The following is a 14,424-nucleotide window of genomic DNA, read 5'->3' on the forward strand; positions in this document are numbered from 1 at the left end:
CTAACGTGATGGAGGCCAGAACCAGCCAGATAAGGCCGGTTCTCCCATATCTCCATGTTGGTCGCAGGTTCGAATGCCTTAATCAACTTCGCCGTAATTACCACCAAATGTCGTGGGTTCGACACTCATGAAAGTCGAGAGTTCGACTCACTTCATAGCCAGCTGGTCCGACTCTTGACCGTCACGATGTCATTTGGAATCGACCCTGCAGATATTGTGATGGAGGCGAGATGTAGGCGAAGGATATATTTACAAAATATTTACAAAACAGCAAGGGCAGGAGGAGATGACTGACCCGGCCAACTTGCAAGCGACCTCACCGTGTCCATTGTTCTTCCCAAACTCGGGTTCATCCATGTATCAATCGCCCCGTAACATCACCCCCCGGCAGCGGAAGCGCCGCCCTGGTGCTTGCTACGAAGGTGGGGAGCTAGAAGGACAATATGGCTTCAGCCGGGAAACGTGAACATCCGTTGGTAGCAAGGAGGTCCAAGAAGCAGGGTATAGTGTCGTAATTGATGTCACCGAGTTCAGGCAGAACCTTGTAGGGTCCGGTGTAACATATGGGAGAAGCTTCTTTTATAAGCCATCGTGGCGGCATGGCGACCATCGGAGGATCAGAGAGTCAGGCATGAAGTGCACACTGTGTCGGCTATCGTAACGGGACTTTTTGTAGTCTTGCGAAGCACGGAGTCGGTCGTGGGCAATTTCGCGAGCTGCACGGGCTCCACCAACGACATCACTGGCATATCAGTCGGCGAGTGAGGAGCCGACGGAAGGAGAGTCTCGAATGGAATTGCAGGGTGTCGGCCAAACAGTAAATAAAATGGGGAATATCCGGCGGTGTCATGCCCTGACGAATCCTACGCAAAGCTAACAAAGGGTATTGTGCTGTCCCAGTCATGGTGATCAAGTGAAACAAACATGGCCAACATCTCAGTCAGCGTTCGGTTCAGGTGCTCGGTCAGTCCATTCATCTGTGAATGATGAGCGGTCGTGAGCTCATGTTCAGTGAAGCAGGCTACCACTCGTGAGAGGAAGTACTTCCCACGATCGGTGAGGAGCTGCTGAAGGGCGCCGTGATGTAGAATTACGTCGTGAAGGAGAAAGTCAGCGACGTCTGTGGAACATCTTGTTGGCAATGCCCGGGTTATTGCGAAGCGCATGGCGTAATCTATCGTGACCGGAACCCATTTACTTCCCGAGATGGACGTAGGGAAAGGGCCTAGAAGATCAAGGCCTATGCGGAAGAATGGCTCTTCACGGACATCCACCGGTTGTACCTGGTCTGCAGGCAGCGCTGAAGCAGCGCTGCCTGAAACAAGCAGCGACTTACCTGCGCACAGAGCGGTACATGCCTGGCCGGAATAACCGATGCCGGGCGTCTGTGCTCGAGACATCTAGGAGAATGACAGTTTGTACGTCGTGAGGCACGTGAAGAACGCTGGAGCGTAGATGACGAGGTAGGACAAGCAGGAGCGCTTGGCCATATGAGCTGAGATTACGACGATACAGAACGTTGTTGCGTAGCTTGAACAGGCGCACAGAATGATCAGGCGACGAAGCACTTAGACGGTCGATGATGAGCCGTAAAGGCGTGTCATCGCTCTTTGGTGGGTATATCATCCAAAGCAAGGATGGACATACGCAGGCGTCGTAGTCAGGGTCAGCGAGGTCGTGAGCATCGACAGGGTGGCGGGACAAGCAATCTGCGTCTTGGTGCAATCAAGCAGATTTATAGTGCACAGCAAACGAGTATTCTTGGAGCTGTAGTGCTCAGCAGTCGAGACGCCCAGACGGATCCTTGATCCACGAGAGCCAGCAAAGGGCATGATTATCTGTAAGCACAGAAAAATTTCGGCCAGACAAGTAAGGTCTAAATTTGGTGACAGCCCACACTAAAGCCAGGCGCTCGCGTTGAGAGATGGAAAAGTTCCGTTCTGACAATGAAAGAAAGTGACTGGCATAGGCAATGGCACGTTCCTTGCCCTGCTGTTATTGCCCAAGGAGAGCCCCAATTACATGACCACTGGCATTGCTGCGAAGTTCTGTAGGCGATGAGGGGTCGAAATAGGCCAGTATTTGTGGTGTAGTCAGAACATGGCTTAGGGCAGAAAACGAAGCTGCATATGAGGGTCCCCACATCAAAGGGACGTCCTTCTTCAAGAATTGTTCTTGTCTGTTGGCTGCCTAAACGTCAGTAGTTTTCATTGGACGACAAGAAATATTTTGAGCAGGAGTTAAAGCCTGCTAAATACCTTCGCAACTGGTGCCTGTGTGTAGCACCCGCGACAGACAATAACAGCAAAACTCTTCAAAATAGTCACCGCTTGTGTCTGTCTTTCTCCATGTGGGCTGTGCAAAAATATTATGTCTTATAATGGAACAGAAACAAACATTTCGATTATCTTCCCAAATTTCGAGCGTTCGCGCAACCATATAGTTAACACACATCGAAGTGTCTTCTGCACAAACCCCACGTATAAACGTCGCGCATTGCTAATACAGGCGCAAGAAGGTCGCCCTTGATCCGTGATAGAAAGCAATACCCTTCAATGGCCGGTTACTTGTCGCTTTCGCCTCGCAGCTAGCGTTGCCAACCGGACAAGCGGCAGGAAACTGCGCTGCTTGACACCCGGCCTCTCCGAGTTTTCCGTTTTTATTTATTGATCATTCTCTTTTACGTCTTCATGAAGGAAAGTAAAAAAAAATGTTCTTTACGAAAGACTGAAGGCCTGTTTCTGAGATCTGAAAAAAAGTTTTTGATAGCAGAAACCCTTTTGACTTTTGCCAATAACTCAGCCAGTATTTCATCCTTAGCTCCTTAATTTCTCGAGGAAATACATACTTTAAATATAGGAAAGGTAACGAAGCCGGTTTGAGCTAGTTTGCCCCGGTCTGCTACTCTATAGGGGATGTTGGAAAGTGCACAAAGTGCTCAAGGAAGTGTTATGAAGAGGAAGATATAAGAGGGGATGGAGGGGCGCGCATATAAAGTTACTACGTCACACAGTGGTTTCCTCAATTTTTTTGTTTGATTCGATTCTTTCCATATAGACCGCACCAGCCACTATCGCAGGTACTCATGGCAGTCGCCAAACACATATTACAGAGCCTCAGGCACTTCGGTGTATACACCGTTCGAGGTGTCTGTTCGACCGATGAGATTCGCTTATAGCCTTGAGTGACTGAGGCGCCGTCCAGGTGAATTCGACGCGGCATGCTTGTTTGGATTTTCTTGGCTTCGATTCGGTGGCAGATCTATCGATGATCTGGTTGAGCCCAGTGAACTACTGATCGCTGCTAAATTGCATGTGCACATGTCATTATGGGTTAGATGAGCGGAGACTACGATAGCATACATATCGTGTGGCTGTTAATGGCGAATATGAAATAGAGTTTATATAGTTTGCTAAGAAACTATGGGACGACAGCAAACCAATTTGCTTGGATTCGTGTATTTAGGTTATGTTGCGAGCTCTGCTTATATAAGCGTTTTCTCAAACTTTAAATAGACAAAATGACCACGCGCGCATCCGTCCATGCGTTAGCGCGTGTATTCGTGCGCACGTGGGTGCGTGGTTGTGTGCGTGTACCCGCTTGTGTTAGTTTTCTGTAGCACAGTGTTGTGAACCACCATTATTTGCTGCAATTTCTGTGGAACAACTAGTTGGTTAGCTCCCCGTGTTGTTCACTTTTTTGCGCAGCATAAGTATGCTTGTGTATTTGTGTGTTCATTAGGCCGGCCATAACGCTGCGCATCTTCCTATTTTTTTATGTTACTGTAGTTGTGACAACCTCAGAATAAAAGATTACATGCGCGCTGACCAATTCAAATACAATTTGCGTCAACGCGCCAGCTAATTAAGTTCGCTGATTTGTGACGTGAGGCAATTTTGTGTTTAAACAGGCATTTTTCGCACTCTACAGGTCCATCTATTTCTAACTGAATTTAGGATGAAATATGGGCGTCCTGGCAACCTTTACGGGCAATCCTGATGCCACTGCTCAGCCCAAGGTATTCCTTTAGGTTGAAACAACGAGCCTTTATTTTCCAATTACCCTAACACTTACATTAGCTGGGCAAAGTCCAGCTTGCTTAAGGTTAGCTGCGAACTTCCGCTTGCTCAACTCTCTTTGAGAGGTGAGAGGCATGTGCATGGCTTCGTTCAGGTGGAGGCTGTACTGAATTAGGTTGTACTGAAATTTAGGTTAGACTCCACGGTATCAATGAACTAAACAACGGCAACAAGTGTATGGTGAGCACATTAAAATTGTGCTAATGCTAAGTTTCCTACATAAAGGAGCAGGCATCGTTGCAGTATATTCAAACTGAGCCATAGACGCGGCATGCTCTAATTGTATTTGTCTCTAAAATAAGCCAAACAGAAAGGAAATTGTCATAAATGTAACTTTAAATTTGCCTAATTTGTTGCCTTCTTTAGATATCCAGTTGTCTCTTTACAATGGTTCTCTAATGTTTGTCACTCGAAGCATCTTCCAAGCGATCGCATTATGACAGCTGCTCTGCACACAACCAGTGATGCAGCTAACTGTTCTCTATCCCAAACAAGTTAAGCAACCCCGCAGCTACAAGGGAGGCGCCCCACAACCCCGCGCTCCGAAAATACGTTCGTCCAGCCGCCAGGCGGCGTGCCCTTTGAAAGGCGGGCTTAATGTCCTCGGCCAGCCTTTAATCATAGTAATTAAGCGCAAGTGTCGAGGCGGTAGAATGCCCTTGAAGATGTCCGCTCTCGCCTCATCGGGCAGCGCGACCAAGGTCACGGAATGTGACGCTTCGACCAAACGTTTGTGCGCTCCAAACTGATCGAGTACTGCGAAGACTACCTCGAACCAAGCAGCCATTGAGAAAATACTAACTAGCTGATAAAACAGGGAAAACGCCTGCTCGAAATGCTTAGCTTCTTGCATGCGCGGATCGCTTCACTGCACCGCAAACAAACGGTGTAGTCAAAAAGCGGCGACACTGAATCACTGTCGTTCGCAGAAGGAGTCGGCGAAGCTATGCTCGAGCCGGAAATTACTCAAGCAGCTTGGCTCCGCGTGGGCGCAGCCGTAGTTAAAAGTGTTTCGCGGCTCTCCTCGGCCTGTTTGCGTCTTCGTGTGATGCACTATGCGCGGAGCTCTGGATAATTGAGGCTCCGAAAGTAGAAGCGCGAACCCAAATAACTGCATTGAGGGAGCCTCTGCGGAAGTGCGCTACATACCGGCTAGCCGACACGTCGTCGTCCACGAGAGAAAACAAAATTTGGTTGACTGGTGGGGTCGGTCTAAGCGCCGTGCACTCCTAATTTTGTAAAAGGGGTTACTAAGTGCCTAGCGCCGGTAATTTGCCTTAGATAGAGCTCAATTTCTCTCTTGCAAGTGGCCTCCGTATGGAGGGGCGAAACGTGTTGAAAGAATATACAATTTAAATTTACGACAAACTTCATGCTCTTATTATTGAGAAGCGATATCAATGTGGAACAAAACGAAACAATGGCCGTTGGTTCGAGCCAAAGCCGCAGGGTCCTCGTGGCGTGGCCTTATATTTAAACGGCTGACATAGATAATCGTGCATTTGGGATGCGCTAAAAGCCGGAGGCACCTCCCGGACAACTTCAACAACCTATTTTCTCCGTCCGCCAAAGCCACTCCTAAAGCGCTAAGTTCTTGATCCCACCTGTCCTTCTCTGTAATGTGTTTTTTCTCATTCTTTGTCGGACACTGCTGCGTTCTGTTTTGCATCTTCACAGAGCCGTGGTTACTTGTTTTACAACTTAAGGATGCAGCCCCACCTAGTGCTTACATTTTATGCAAGCTACAGTGCAACCAAGGACACTTCGATCTCTACTTCAAACGTACTATTGCATTCACGTACATTTTCGTATAGCGTTGGGGATTATTCTTCGCTTTCCATGTTAATCTGCATGTTGCTATACCACATACAGTGATTAGGTGCTTCCTTTCATACCTTTTGGTAAGCTGCGGTTCATGAATGGGTTTTGGCCAAATATGGCCAAGCTTGTTTTTATCATTTATCCATTTCTATCATGAATATGGGCGTAATATTTCGCTCGTACTCTCTTTTCTAAAGGTATAAGGGGGGCGAGCTATAGACTTCCCCCTCCCCCCACCGAAAAATAAAAATAGCTTTGAGGGTATATGTTTTCAGCGTGCTAAGGCATAACAACAATGATTACACCGTTAGTCGACTTTACCATGCGTATTCGAAGTATTCACTGGGCCTATTGAATTATAGCTCTGCGTTTCCAAAAAAAGTAATGTTCATATCCACGGCTCCTGAAGTGACTGCTGGGCCGATATCTTACTTACGCTCCGCTCCTAATTTCCTCGCACTCCAGACCACCACAGTCCATCTTCATCCAACAAGTTATCACGAAGGTTTAGCTGATCAGTGTTTCCATAAGTAGACCAGGAGGTGGTGCACTAACTTTTCGGTCCGTCAATTCGGCTTTTCGGGGAAGTGCCTCTATGTAGCGAGTAGTTTCGCATACTGTGGGCATCGTGAATGACGAAATTTGAAATATCGCCTGTACTTTTGTGAGTAAAAATACAGGCTTAGGGGCATTTAACAATACAATACAGGGGCACTTAACTGAACTGGCGCAAGGCAGCTTCAAGACAGGGAAAATCAAACGCACTCCTATATCACCGTATCGTTGCACCAGTTCATGGCGTCATGAGCATCCAGCCGCGAAAACTGGAATAATCATGACATAAAATGTACGGCTGGTCTAGTTGGCTCGGGATCACAAGGTTGCAAGAAAGCGTGGCAAAGAGAGGCAAAAATGTACTGCCGCGTGCAAAAATTACAGGGTATCTCCCATTAATGATTGTTTATGGTGCAGTCCTATGACTTAACACACACCCAATTAAACACAACAACGGCATTCATAGCTGATGCAAAAAATGTAGATCAATACCGAACTTTTGCATGCGATAATACGTAGGGAGCTGATTGCTCCTCCCTCCGCAAAAGTACACTAAGCATGATTCCTCGATCAAGGCGTTTTTCATCTGCACCTGCGAATGTAAATTGAAATTAAGGCCTGCAGTACGAAACTGGGCATGGAGAGCTCTTCAGTGCACGCGTCCATTTCAGTTCGTGCCTCTGAATCATGAAGAAAGTACGTTCTTTATTTTTTTCGACGACCCTGTGGTCCCGATTTTCTCGTTTATGGGTGTTTGTCTGTGTTTGTTTCTGCATTGTTCTTGCGCACCGCAAGTACTTAGAATTATGTACCCGCCATCTTCTCGTCACCTCCCTGCCGTTCTTCTCGGTTTAGGACCCGCCTGAGCGTCCCACCACAACTTCCCCGACCCACAACGAGGGTGCAGGAAGATGCCCCCTGCCTCGCCCTTCTTCCCTGTTTACAAGACGAGTACGAGCCGTCCGCCGGAGTGTATAGCTGGCGCGCTGCGATGCGCGACGCATCCAGAAGCGTCTCGACCCAGCTTGGCCGTCGTGCCGACGGCCGCCAGTGTAAACACGAAACTGCCGAGCATCGAGGGAGAAGAGTCCGCGAAAGACGTCTTAAGATGCTCCCCCCCCCACCCCCACCCATATAAGGGCACAAAGCAAAGCCTGTAGTACGACATGGCAGTGTGGGGACTGCCTGAGCTGGGCAAGGCACGCGTAACATCTCTCGCCGCTGCCGGCGGCGCATTCGAGCGTTCTTCCTTCCGGCGCCGCGAGAGGAAAATGGCCCCGTCTGTGGCGCGCATATGTGGGCGTGCTTAGAGGCGCCTGCTCTGCGTGCGAGAAGAACCGGCGGCCAGATGAGGCCACGCGTTCGCGCGTCCCTCTGGCGTGTATCTTGTTACTCTTTGCTTTGTGGGCGCTTTCCTGCGGCGCGCGTCTCTTTTGAGCCCTCCACTCGATGCGGCGTTCGTGCCGTTCGCGTCCTCCTCCTTTCCGTGCTGCCGTCGCTTTCTACTCCCCTCCGTTGTTCACGCTGCAGCTCCACCCTCCGTTTACGTGACGCCTTCCAAGCATCCTTCAAAACCATTCCGCCGCCTTTGTTCATCTGCACCTTTGCTCTTCGATACCAAGCCGCTACTCGTCCCGAGAAGAGCTCGTCCTTTTTTTCTGATTCGCGTCTGTGGTGAAAGTGTGGCCCCATAGTAAAAGTCTTTCCGCAGCTCAGCGCAGCGGGGATGCCCCTTCAATGGCGTCGAGTTCCCAATGCACATAAGCGTTTTTGTTACGTGCCATCGGATAACACTTGGGAGCGAAAATTTAAGTGATTAGAAGATTCCACAATGATCGACAAGGGCTCGAAATTGCTGTGCACGAAGGAACATGCGAATGCTTCGCCCACCACGTGGAGTTCTTTTTTTTAAGCATGAAGTTATTTCAGCTCCCGTTGTCGGTGACGTTCAAGTGACCTTGAGCCAAAAGCCAGAGCCGTTATCCAGGCAAGTGACGTCGTTTAGAAAAAGTTTTCAGCATGAGACGATACGAGCACCGAGCTATAATCACGGCACAATAAAGCGAGATCATCCCAGCAACCAGTCAAAACTTAAGAAAACATGGTCTCTGGCCCCCAACCCTTTGTAAAGGACTGCATTACATATGGTAGTTACTGACTAAACAAGTTACAAAAAAGACTGCTTCCAAGTTCTTCCTAATGTTCAGTCACAATATCACTCAGGCTGTAAATTCTAGTACGCTGAACATCTTTTTGTCACTTCCAACAGTGACATTCAAAACGCGTATGCAGGGCACCATACGTGAAGGTATGCCCGCTTCATCGTAATCTTTTGGCGACGAGACAGGGGTTGCCTGTACGGTCCGTGAGCTCCTCAGCTCGGGTTTCGCGTCGCCTGAGTGATGGCATCACGCTGCGTGGCGCCTCATTCACGGGCTTGTCTTCTAGATCGGCAGTACGCTCTGTCTTCCTGACGCGTTTCGCTGAATGTCGTGCCTCCTTCAGCCGGTTTTCTTCTTCTAGCTGGGTGGCGTCCATGTGGACCAGTGCACAGTGTAGCGTGGTGCGGTGTTGTGCGGCGTGGTGTGGTGTGTTGCACCATTGCGAACATGCACTTCACGCTTTTTAAAATTGTCGCTAGTATCATATCAAAGCAATCAGCTTTGCCCGCTGCCATTTAATGCTTACATGTACTCTCAAATACGGGAGCGCCATTAATTCTTTTTCTGCGGTTTGCAACAACTCCGTGTTTTTCTGTGTCTCTTATTTTGCGACGATGCTCTATTGGATAATTATAAAACTATTTACATACGCCAGCGACTTACTATGGCCACTGTAGACTGAGCACAGGTGTTATCACCGCTATAAGGGGACGTTGTAAAGAGAACGGCATAGTAAGTGTACGTTGGGAGCGGACAGTTTGGAGAAGTATAAACTTTTGCACAGCGAAGCGTTTGAATGTGTTTTGCGAAATCTATCACGCAGGTATATAGTGACACGGTCCAGTACTTGTAATTGAGCAGTTTGTCGCTTGCAACTGCAAAACACTGCCGCGTCATCATTTACCTGCATGTCTTTGTTCGCACAAAACGACAGTATCTTGTATGCAGGCAGTGCATCGTTAATGTCTCATGATTCAAAAGCATATCCGATTTTGGTGATCAACTGGGCTGAATATGCGATGCCTTCCTTGTGGTGACTTCTTCACAGGCCGTTTCTTCGACCCCTGCTACTGAATACTTCACATTAGCGATTTTAAACAAAATAGTGATTTTGATGTACATAATAAAAGGTTTTACAATTTCGTAATCAATGTTCATGACTTCTCAATTCTTACTCACTTACGGTTTGCATATTAAAATTAATACCAATTTCCGGATATCTTCAGTCAAGGTCGCGTCGAAGTGTATCTGCCTCTATACATGCTACGTTGAAAAAAGAAGATTGAATTAGGAAATGCTATGGTCGAACGGCGCACTTATGACGCCGAAGGACCCCGTTGTGTTCCCGTCAAGCTAATATTCTAGACACCTTTCATGGTTGTTGCACGGCTGACAACAGTTGAGGAAGGGAGGGAGGAGCACCCATTTTTATGCAAGTCATGGCCGCAACCGGAGGCACTTCGCTTGGTCCGTGCTTTTAACATTGTCTCTAAATTATTGTTTACAATTGAGAATAGCTGTTGAATTGAATAACAAGCAACATTTTACGCGGACCCCATCACCCCGAATGCTTGAGCACAGGGGTCTGGCTAGGCCACTAAACAAGTCTCATGTCCCGTGGCCTGTTCTGCTGTCTTTGCAGTGTACCTGCCCGGATTTCCGGCCTCAATCTTGTCTTGGAGAACTGGCCTCATTTAATTGGCCATATATAAACTTACACTGGGTAAGCTACATCGTTTACCCAGACGCTACAACTAGTTTTGGACGTCGCCGTTGTTTATTGACAACGCGATGCATCTCGTTAGTTATGTTCAATGTTAACAAACTTCTACACGATTATCTGCCGCTATGTTCGTCGATTAACTAAAAGCAGCATAGGGCAACGTGTTTGGTAGTGAGGACGATAACACCGTACTTGAGGTTCTTCAAACGGCTGGCCTTGGTAGACGAGTGCAACGTGAGACTCGCAAGTACTTAGGTATGCGATCTTCGCGAACACAGAAGATGCCATAGCTATTCAACAATACGCGCATGGTGGCACACACTCTTCTGTGTTGTACTTATCAGTGTCGCAGAATGCCCACCAAGTGCGATAAAGTTGTCAATATACGGCTGTAATATCCATGTCTCCGATTGTACAGCTTGAGCAAGCCCTCAATATCATTCTACCTAAGCGAACAAGCAATCAAAATCTTGCCGTTGAAAGGCGCACCTCATGGACACATTTGAGATTATACTTCCTGATGGACAAAAAACTCATGTCTGGATGCAGATATTTCTAGGCGTAATCATTATACGTGACCTCTGTTGCAGTGCTATGTGTCGCACATGAAATAAAAGATGCAAGACACGATGATACATTTCTACAGCACGATTTTTCTTGGGTATCTATGCAGAGCTTGCCTTTAATGAACAATACCTGCAAAACTAACATCCGTTCCATCGAATGCGCTCAAGACCCAAAGCTAAGGGTTCTTCTCGGGTTACAAATGTGTGCGATCACCAGGAAAAACCATTGTAATTGCGCTCATGACTACCTAGTCAGGATTCACATAGGTAAGGGCGCACTCAGAAACACACAGGCACCTTGCACGCGCCATTTCTCACCATGTCGCCTCCAGCCCGAAAGAGGGACCATGTGCCTACTTTCGTGAACTGATATTGCCTTATCGCTAGTACCTTCAAACAGACCATGCAGCTACAGCGAGAGCTCCGGTTCTTCCTTGATGATTGGGTCATCCACAAGTTCGACTGACAGTATACCAGATATTTGGACGAAAGTACAACACGCATCACCAGCTCTCTAGCAGCTCTCTCTGCTCTTGCTGTAAAAGGTAGACAAAAGCCGTGCACATTAAGCTGTACACTGTTACTGCAATCATCGGGAACGAGCCCGCGAAATCAGTTCTTTTTTTTTTTTTGCAAAAGACACCCCTGTAACGTTCAGTGCTTTCAACCGCACAACATCGGCAGCTGCGGCCGAAAAAGGGTCAGGACACCAGTGAACTTAAGCCATGTTGGCGTTTTAAGCCAATCTGAGGGGTCGTACACAAGCTGTTAACCTTAACAGGCGAAGCTGTTAACCAAGCTGTGCCTGTCAACCAATCACACCTGGCGAGATGGCGAATTCGACATACGGCGCAGTTTTGCTGCGTCCGGAACCAGTAACACCGATGGCGCGATACGGGTTCGTGCATTCAGTCGCCACTATGTCGCGACTAATTATGCAGGTTCTATACCAGCTCTGTTACTTGCTGCAACTCTACGTGCAGCTCTGTACGGCTGCAGTACAAACCGCGGTTTATTATTTTTTGTAAATTTTTACGAGTTGCGTTTGTTCTTTGCACTACCTTCGCGATTGACACACGAGAACGCCTAGATACACGTCAAAAAACTGGGTTGACTCGGAAAAAAATGTTTTGCATTAAGAAAGGGGCGCTATAACGTAAAACTATTCCAATTTTTTCTATTCCAGTACTGCAATCAGCCCACCGCGATTGGTCAAAAACTCTTTTGGACCACCCCCACTTCACCTGTCTGTCACGCGACGTCACGAAAACCGCGATAGCTCCCCATCTCATATGACGTGCACACAGTGATTACGCATAACTTGACCAAAAAAATAGTTATTTCTGATTCCACGCCTTTCTGCCATTAGCCCTCGGCTATTGGTCAAAAGTTTTCGGGCTGCACCCAGTTCACCTGCCTCTCACGCGACGTCACAAAACTGCAATAACTTACTGCGTCAATGTGAGGCGTACGCGTTAAAGATGTATTAAACTGCCGAACAAAACTGAATTTTCTTCTGAATAGCCGCAGGCTGCCCCGTTCCGAACTGAATAAAAGATGGCTGCCGCCGATCGCTCCGGCACTGGACTTGCCCCTGCCGGAGAGGATGGGTTTATTTGCATGTATTAAAACATTTTGCGTGGCCGTGTAACGTTTTCGAGGACTTTCGGCACGTTTCCGACCTCGTTCTGCCGAGTCTTCTTTGCTGAGGATCCTCTTTAGCGTCATTCTTAAGCTTCCGTTGCATGCCGCTGCGATTGTCGACAAGCCACCGCAAGCTACGTAAGAGAAAGAGGACCAATCGCAGACGCCGGTACCACCCTCTTCATCCGGTTATAGATATTCCGAGCAGTGGCTCGGCCCCATCGAATTCCTCTCCACTTGAGCATGCTCCTCGCCTCTTGTGAGCCAATTAGATAGGACAAGCCGCTCAGTGCAGGCTATGTTATTCGTTTTTCAAGCAAACAAAAGTGACCTCCTATGAACGAGGGGAGCATTTGATTGGTTTGCGCAGACAACCCTGTGGGTGACCGCCCGGTGCTTGCATCGGCGGTCACGCAAGTTTGACGTCAGAAGATTGGAACAAAAAGATATTGGAATAGTTTTGCGTTATACGGCCCAGGTGTTTAGCTTGGATACGAAAGATACCGGCAATTTTACGAGCGTGAATGAATTGGGAACAATAAAGAACATAAAGAACAATAAAGAACATTTTTCATGTCCCCGGACTGTCGTACAGTTTGACAAAGATTGCGCCTCCGGTAATCTGCATTTTGACAACAGGAGGAGACGACTGGCCAGGGCTCGTATGTATGCATTTAGCTGCTGCGGACTACGCATGCAGTCATGATTGTAAACATATCTTGCTATGTTGTGGCAAGTACACGTATTAAAAAAGGCGTAGTTTCACTGAAAATATCGTTCTTAGTATGTAAAGCATAACAAAATATTCTCAACAAGTTTCAGATTCATTGAAGTGAAAAGCACGTAGGCGCTTTGGGCGCAAAATTTTAATTTCGTCTATTTTTTGTGGTCTGAATTACAAATTTAGTTAGCAATAAACTAATAGAATAATAGCATAGCAAAGTGGGCAGAGATTGATGTATATATCGCGCATATCCGGGGTCTGTCAGCTTCGAAAAACGAATGGTTGCGAGAGGCAACAGGGAAATTTTAATGGCACCGAAACAATATTATCTACAGATTCCTCCCACGCAAACACTGTCACAACGGGTTACACAGTAATAAGGTGAAATACAACCATCGCCCGGTTAGAGAAAAAGAAGAAAGAGAAAAACTCGCCGTCGTGTACCGCTTGCACCGAGGAAACTCACGTGGCGAATTGGAGTCCGCGTTAGCACCCCGCCATAAGGAGAAAATAATGCGGCGTATAAATTATCTGCAGCCCTAACGTTCCGTGTGTGCTTTCGGTTGAAAGCCTTATATCCCTGTCGAAAAATAGGTCAACCGTAAGACTTCAACTGAGTATTTTCTGCATTTATTCAGCACGTCGCTCGCCAAAGGAAGGGGAAGCCAGAAGGCGCTCAACGGCGGCGCGGTCACGTGTTCAAAGATGGCAGTGCGGGAGCTTAAAGTGAGCCTTCCTGCTCTCAATAAACTTAGTTGCGAGTGATGCTCTTTTCTGTCCTGTTCTTGCATCCTATTCTTTTTGGGTCCTATTGCACCAATAATAAGTGCCAACCAGCTAACCCAGCTAAACGTACTGAAATTTTCACGCATTGATTGATTGATTGATTGATTCATTGATTGATTTGCCTCGTCACAGTACAGCGTAAAAGGAGGCGGAGGGAAAAGCCATTCAAGCGAAGGCTTGAGGGACCCTTCGCTCCCTTTGTCAACAGTGACAGCAGCTAAAAGACAGCACAATATCGCAGCAGTGTTCTTTAAACTGACGCATTGTTTTAAAAAGACCAAGCCATAAAAGGAAACTGAGAAAACAGCTTATATATAGGTTATACAACAAAGGAAATAATTGTTTTGCATTGTTAAATACATTG

This window comes from Dermacentor albipictus, chromosome 2, assembly GCF_038994185.2.
Source record: "Dermacentor albipictus isolate Rhodes 1998 colony chromosome 2, USDA_Dalb.pri_finalv2, whole genome shotgun sequence".
Taxonomy (NCBI): Eukaryota; Metazoa; Arthropoda; class Arachnida; order Ixodida; family Ixodidae; genus Dermacentor; species Dermacentor albipictus.